At 45.3% G+C, this 6,703-nt stretch overlaps 1 protein-coding gene across 6 annotated transcripts in view; it reads left to right on the top strand.

Moving 5' to 3' along the window:
* The first annotated feature begins 5,949 nt into the window (after positions 1-5,949).
* Positions 5,950-6,703, top strand: part of NCOA6 (nuclear receptor coactivator 6) — a 97,523-nt gene continuing 96,769 nt past the window's right edge. For 5 of the 6 annotated variants that reach the window (XM_040638211.1, XM_040638210.1, XM_040638212.1 and 2 more), the window contains exon 1: positions 5,951-6,133. The gene's annotated coding sequence lies outside the window, so the exon portion shown is untranslated. Of the gene's footprint in view, positions 6,134-6,703 lie in introns of all 6 variants that reach the window. The other variant, XM_040638209.1, reaches the window with a different exon arrangement.

Raw genomic sequence — 6,703 nt, 5'->3', positions numbered from 1 at the left:
ACAGAGAGAGAGACAGCCAGCGAGAGAGGGAACACAAGCAGGGGGAGTGGGAGAGGAAGAAGCAGGCTCACAGCGGAGGAGCCCGATGTGGGGCTCGATCCCACAACGTTGGGATCACGCCCTGAGCCGAAGGCAGACGCCCAACCGCTGTGCCACCCAGGCGCCCCAATAAAGCAGTTTTTAAAAGACAGGATTTGGCAATATCCACTGGAGCTGAACACATGCAAATTCTATGACCCAGAAATCCTGGTCCTAGGTATATACGTATCCAGCAGAAAATTGTACATATGTTCATCCAAAGACGTACAAGAATATTCATGGTAGCACTTTAAAAAATTGACCCAAAGTGGAAAATCACCAACAAGAGAATGGATAAATTGTGATATATTCAATTAAGAGAATGTTATGCAGCAATGAAAAGGACAAACTACAACTATATGTTAACAATATAGATGAATCCCAAAAACATAAAATTAAGCGAAAGAAGCCAGACTCAAAAGAGTACACTCTCTATGGTTCCATTTATATAAAGTTTAACATCTGACATGCCTAATCTATGGAGTTAGAAGTCAGGATACTGTTTACCTTCAGGGGTATGAGTAACGACTGGAAAGGGAGCACTAAGGGGCATTTGTGAAGCTGGCAATGTTCTATTTCTCAATTTAGGTGTTGCATAGATAAGTGTTGTATACTTTCTGAAAATTCATCAGGAATTAACACTTAGGACTTGTGTATCTTTATGTCTTTGTGTTATACTCTAATAAGTTTTAAAATTTCAGAGTATTTTTGAAAACAGGTGTTTTTTTTTTAAAGATTTTATTTATTTGAGAGAGAGAGCGCAGGAAGGAGGGGTAGAGGGAAAGGAGAAGCAGGCTCCCCGCTGAGCAGGGAGCCCAATGTGGGGCTCGATTCCAGGATCCTGGGATCATGACCTGAGCCAAAGGCAGCTGCTTAACCAACTGAGCCACCCAGGTGCCCGAAAACAAGTTAAGTCCTAAGAATAGTTCTTCTTCTTTTTTTTTTTTGTCACTTCTTTTCGATTCTGTAGTTATCACTCTATTTCTATTTTTCAATCTTTATTTCCTAAGAGCTATTGCTTGCCCATATCAAGCCTTTATGCAAAGTAGAAGTGACTCCTCTTCAAGGCACCTGTATTTCCTGTTGTCTGAAATTGTTGAGCTGATTTTATTTATTTATTTATTTATTTATTTATTTATTTATTTATTTATTTATTTATTTATTTATTTATTTATTTATTTATTTATTTATTTATTTTAAAGATTTTATTTATTTATGTGACAGAGAGACAGCCAGCAAGAGAGGGAACACAGCAGGGGAGTGGGAGAGGAAGAAGCAGGCTCCCAGAGGAGGAGCCCGATGTGGGACTCGATCCTGGAACGCCGGGATCATGCCCTGAGCCAAAGGCAGACGCCCAACGACTGCACCACCCAGGCGCCCTTGAGCTGATTTTATAACAAGGCACTTTACTGCCATCTACTGGGAAATAATCACAATAAAGTTATAAATTACAGTGAATAGTAGTACCCACTTAGAGGTGATGTCCACTTGCAAGACACAACTTGTCCAACTAAATGTGGTAAACTTGTTTGGCACGTTTGTGACGAACCCCGTAGACAGGAGAACGTTGACACTCTCTAGATGGTTTTGTTCTTTCTTTTTATTCCTGTTTGATGTTGTTCTTAAAGACATGGTCAAAGTATTCACTGCAAAAGCTTGAGCTCATTTGGACTAACATGTGAAAGCAAAACTTCAATAAATGCTAATCAATTTGTTTATGTCAAAGAACAAATGATTTGCTTTTTCTTTACCCAAGTCTGAATCCAGAACAATCCTGGTTGTCTTAGGACTGCTTTTTTTGCTCAAAACATTCTGTGAAATAGCTTTATACTCTCTTAGGAGGCCTCTGTGAATCTGGCATTGCTGAAGCCATCATAAGTGCTAGGTACTCTTCTATAACGTTTTATATCACTAATTCATTTAATCCTCTACCCTTATTATATAAGGTGCCCTTATTATCTGCATCTTACAGATGAGTCAACTGAAGCACGAAAAAGTTCATTTCTATTACAAGTGATGATATTACCAAAAAACCTTCTTTGGGGGAGCTTACAGTCTATTAGGGACACAAAATAAAAACCATGTAAGCTTTAAGCAACAAACGAAAGGGGATGCCTGGGTGGCTCAGTTGGTTAAGAGTCTGCCTTTGGCTCAGGTCATGATCCCTAGAGTTCTGGGATTGAGTCCCGCACTGGGCTTCTTGCTCAGCAAGGAGCCTGCTTCTCCTTCTGCCTCTGCTGCTGTCCTTCCTCGTGCTCTCTCTCTCACTCTGACAAATAAATAAAATCTTAAAACAAACAAAGGGGGAAATACTTTGGACCCTGTTGGAAAATCATTTTTCTCCTTTTGGTTCCAGTTTCCTCATCTGTATAGCAAGAGGGTTGAATTTTTCCCAAGGTCACATAACTAATAAATGGCAGAACTAGAATCTGAATTTGGGTATTTTGGTTTCAGAGCCCAAACTTGTGATCACTAGGCTATATTTAGTGCCAGTTTATGGCCTGTTTCTGTCCTTTTGCTGACTTCCTGTAGACAATAAATATTTATGTTGCTTCTGCTTCTGCTATTTTCACCTACAGAAAGTGTAGGTGCCCAAGTGGGTCCCTAGATCCTACCTCCCAGCATCCTCGCTAATCCCAGGAAAACTTATGACCCTCAGTTTAAGGACATGGATAAAAGGTAAAAATGAAGATAGTGGTTCACGTTCTGGCATGTTTTTTTTTTAATTGTGGTAAAATATAGAATTAATTTCACCATTTTAACTATTTTTAAGTGTACAGCCCTGTGGCATTAGGTACGTTCATTTCTGTGCAACTATCACTAACACCCATCTCCAGAACTCTTTCATCTTCCCCAACTGAAACTCTATACCCATTAAACAGTAACTCTCCATTTCCCCTTCCGGCTAGCCCATGGCATTTCTACTTTCTATTCTATTCTTTCAGTTCTACAGTATTCTACTTTCTGACTCTATGAATTTGACTATCTAGAAACCTCCTATAAGAGGAATCACATAATATTTTTCCTTTTGTGACTGGTTTATTTCACCTAGCAAAAGTCTTCAAGGTTCATCTTTGTTGTAGCATGTGTCAAAATTTCCTTCCTTTTTAAGGCTGAATGATATTCCATTGTATGTTGTATAGACCATATTTTTAAAAAAGATTTTATTTATTTATTTGACAGAGAGACAGAGAGAGAGGGAATGCAAGCAGGGTGGGCGGGAGAGGGAGAAGCAGGCTTCCCGCTGAGCAGGGAGCCCAATGCGGGGCTCGATCCCAGGACTCTGGGATCATGACCTGAGCCGAAGGCAGATGCTTAAGGACTGAGTCACCCAGGTGCCCCATAAACCACATTTTGTTTATCATTCATCTGATAGACATTTGGGTTGCTTCTACATTTTGGATCTGGTGAATAATGCTGCTATGAACATGAGTGTATGACATCTGCTCAGGTCCCTGCTTCTACTTTTTTGGGAGGGAATATTCAGAAGTGGAATTGCTGAATCAATGGTAATTCTATGTTTAACTTTTGAGGAACCTCCAAATTGTTTTCCACAGCTGCTGCATCATTTACATTCATACCAGCAAAGCATAATTGTTCCAATTTCTCCATATCCTCACCAACACTTGAAATTTTCTGGTTTGTGTGTGTGTGTGTTTTCTTTTATAATGGCCATCCTAATGGGTGTAAAATGGTCTCAGGTGGTTTTGATTTGCTTTGCCCTAATGACTAGAGATATGGAACGTCTTTTCATGTGCTTACAGGCCATTTGTATGTCTTCTTTGGAGAAATGTCTATTCAAGTCCTTGGCCCATTATTAAATAGGATTTTTGTTGATGTTGAGTTTCTAGAATCTTTCAGAGCTTTCTTACCCCTAGAAATTTTTGTGAGACTTGGAGGCTTGTGGATGATGTCATCTCAGTCTCTGGGCTGGCTTCTGGCAGGAACTTTGTTTAACCAGTTTCTCATTCAGTCTTTCAGATTAATTCATTAATCAAGTAACTAATTTTATCATTATCCAAAGAGTCACTCTTTGGCTATGTCAGATTTCTAGGCTACCATAAAAGAAGATATGTGTATATGTTTATATGAAGTTCAAGAATTGTCAAACTTGATCTAAGGTGCTAGAAGTCAAAATAGTCATGCCTCTGGGAGAGCAAGTATTAATGGGGAGGGGACATATAAGAGGAGATAAAAGGGAACTTTCTGGATTAATAGTTCTATAACCTGATCAGGGTGGTGGCAACACAAGAACACAGGTAAAAATTTATTATGCATATACTTCAGATGTTTGCATTTTGCTGTATGTAAATTATACCTCACTCTTTAAAAGTTAAAAGAAAAAGCTTTAAAAAATTTCCCCCCAGGATCTTATAAGACCTTTTGGTGTTAATTTCATAGGCTCAAGGACCTGAGATGCCTCCTTGTGGCCCTCTTTATTTTTCTTTGCCCTCTGGGGCCCATCACCTAGTACAGTGTACAGGATTCACAAACACAACAAATACTTATTGAGCACTCCTCTGTGCCAGACACTGTGCTATATGCTGAGGAAACGATGGCAAGCAAGATGGATAATGTCTCCCTCCTTTTGGAGTCCACAGTCTAGTGGTGAAGAAAAGGAATAAACAACCTAGTATGTCCTATTGAGGACAAGTAAGAGAACTCTCTGGGGAATGGTCAGGGACCAAGTCCTTGAGGTAGTGATGTCTGAGCTGGGATCTGAAGGCTGATGAGTTATCTAAGTAGGGAAAGCATTTCAGGCAGCAGGATCAGCATGTTCAAGGGTCCTGAGAAGGGAGAAAGTACAATGTGTGAAGAAGATCACTGTAACTACAGCACAGAAAGAGAAGTAGAGGGCCCTAAGATAAGTCTGGAGATGTGGCAAGGGCAACAGCAAGACATCTATTTGACCTGTATCTTAAGAGCAATATGGACCATTAAACACTTTGAAATAGGGGAGAGACACGATAAAATTTCTGACTTAGAAACATTACTCTGACAGCAGGGTGGAGAAAAGATTGAAGGGGAGCCAGGGAGGATGTGAAAAGCCTTAGATCACTACTGCACCAGTCCAAGCACACCATGTGTGCTCAATGGAATGAAAGGACTCCAGACTCCTTTCCTTAAACGAGACTAGTATGCCTGACCAACATGCAATCCGTTTACAATACACAGGCTCATCTTCTGTCTTCTGTGATGCTCATGACAGACTCAACTCCCATTTTACAGATGAGGAAGCTGAGGTTCAGAGGCAAAGAAAGTCACATAGCTATCAAGAGTGAAAGCCAGTTCTGAATTCAGGCCTGTATAACACATCAATTCCAGTGCTGGGAGGCCTCCCTACATTTGGGGAAAGGGGAGGCGCCACATTCCCTTGCACCTATGGAGCTTGCTAGGATGGTGATAGGAAAAAGTAGAGAGGGACTTACAGGCAAATAATAATAACGTCTACAGGTTATCTTTATCACCATTAATGTTATTAGACACTATGTGTCAGGCACTGTGCCCAGTGCTTTCCACGTCTTCCCTCGTTTCCCCTTTGCAAGCACTATTGTTATCCCCATATTTCAGATCGTTAACAGAGTCTTGGAGAGCTGACTTGCTCAAGGACACTCGGTCAGAGCCCTACTATAGGGCTGTGCACTGACTCTGAAGGGGAGCCAAGAGCCACTAATGGTATTACAGCTCCAGGAGACAAGAGACTCTCCCAAACCGGACACTAAGCTCTGTACCCAGATGAGCGGGCGCACGCTCCGCCTCGCGCTCTCAGAGACGTTTGGCCACGTGATCAGGGCCCGCCCCCTCCCGCCCCGCCCCCTCCCGCGCTCCCACCCTCTCTCCCTCCCTCCCCCTCCCTCCCGGGCCGGTCCGGCCCATCCCCCTCCCCGCCGGCTCCCTGAGGCCCTGCCGGGTCGGGCTGCGGGCGGCCGGGCGCCGACGGCCAGACAGACGGACGCACGCGAGGACAGACTGACGGACACACGGAGGGCGGCGGGCACGCACGGCCCGGGCCGCTGCTCCGAGGCCCGCCCGGGAGGGCTGGGGCCGCGCTCAGGTGAGGTGACGGCGACGCGGGCCCGTAAGGGATGGGCCAGCCGGGCATGTGGGGTCCCGGCTCTGCTGGCTCCGCGGGAAGGAGGCGCCGCCCGGGTCGGGCGCGGGAAAATGGCGCCGGCCGGCAGTGGAACACGGCTCCTGTGCGGGCCCGGCCCGGAGCCGCCCCGCCCGCCGCGCTCGTGTCCCCGTCGCCATGTTGGGGAGCGGGCCCCGAGCCTGAGGGCGGGGGTGCTGGAGGGAGCGGGGGCCGGCCGGGGTTGGGGAGGGTGCGAGACGCGGGGTCTGGGGCGCTGAGGGAGTGCAGGGCCGGCCGGGGTCTGCACTGGGTGGCGCTCCAGGCCCGAGGAACTGGCGGGAGCCGACCGTGGGGTCGTGGCCGGGGGTCGAGAAGGGACACTGAGTCCAAATGGAACTGGGGTCAGGGTCCGTGAGGCTGGAGGCTAGGACTGGAGTTTGGTTAGGCTGTTCGTCTTCAGGACCCCAAGGCAGGCAGGACCCAGAGGGTGTGGGGTCCGAGCTCTGGCTGTCAGAGCCGGGACAGTTCTTTGTGGAGGGCGGGGGGGGGGGG

Source organism: Ursus maritimus, unplaced genomic scaffold (genome assembly GCF_017311325.1).
Source record: "Ursus maritimus isolate PB19 unplaced genomic scaffold, ASM1731132v1 scaffold_22, whole genome shotgun sequence".
Classification (NCBI taxonomy): Eukaryota; Metazoa; Chordata; class Mammalia; order Carnivora; family Ursidae; genus Ursus; species Ursus maritimus.
This window is presented reverse-complemented; position numbering and strand designations above follow the sequence as displayed.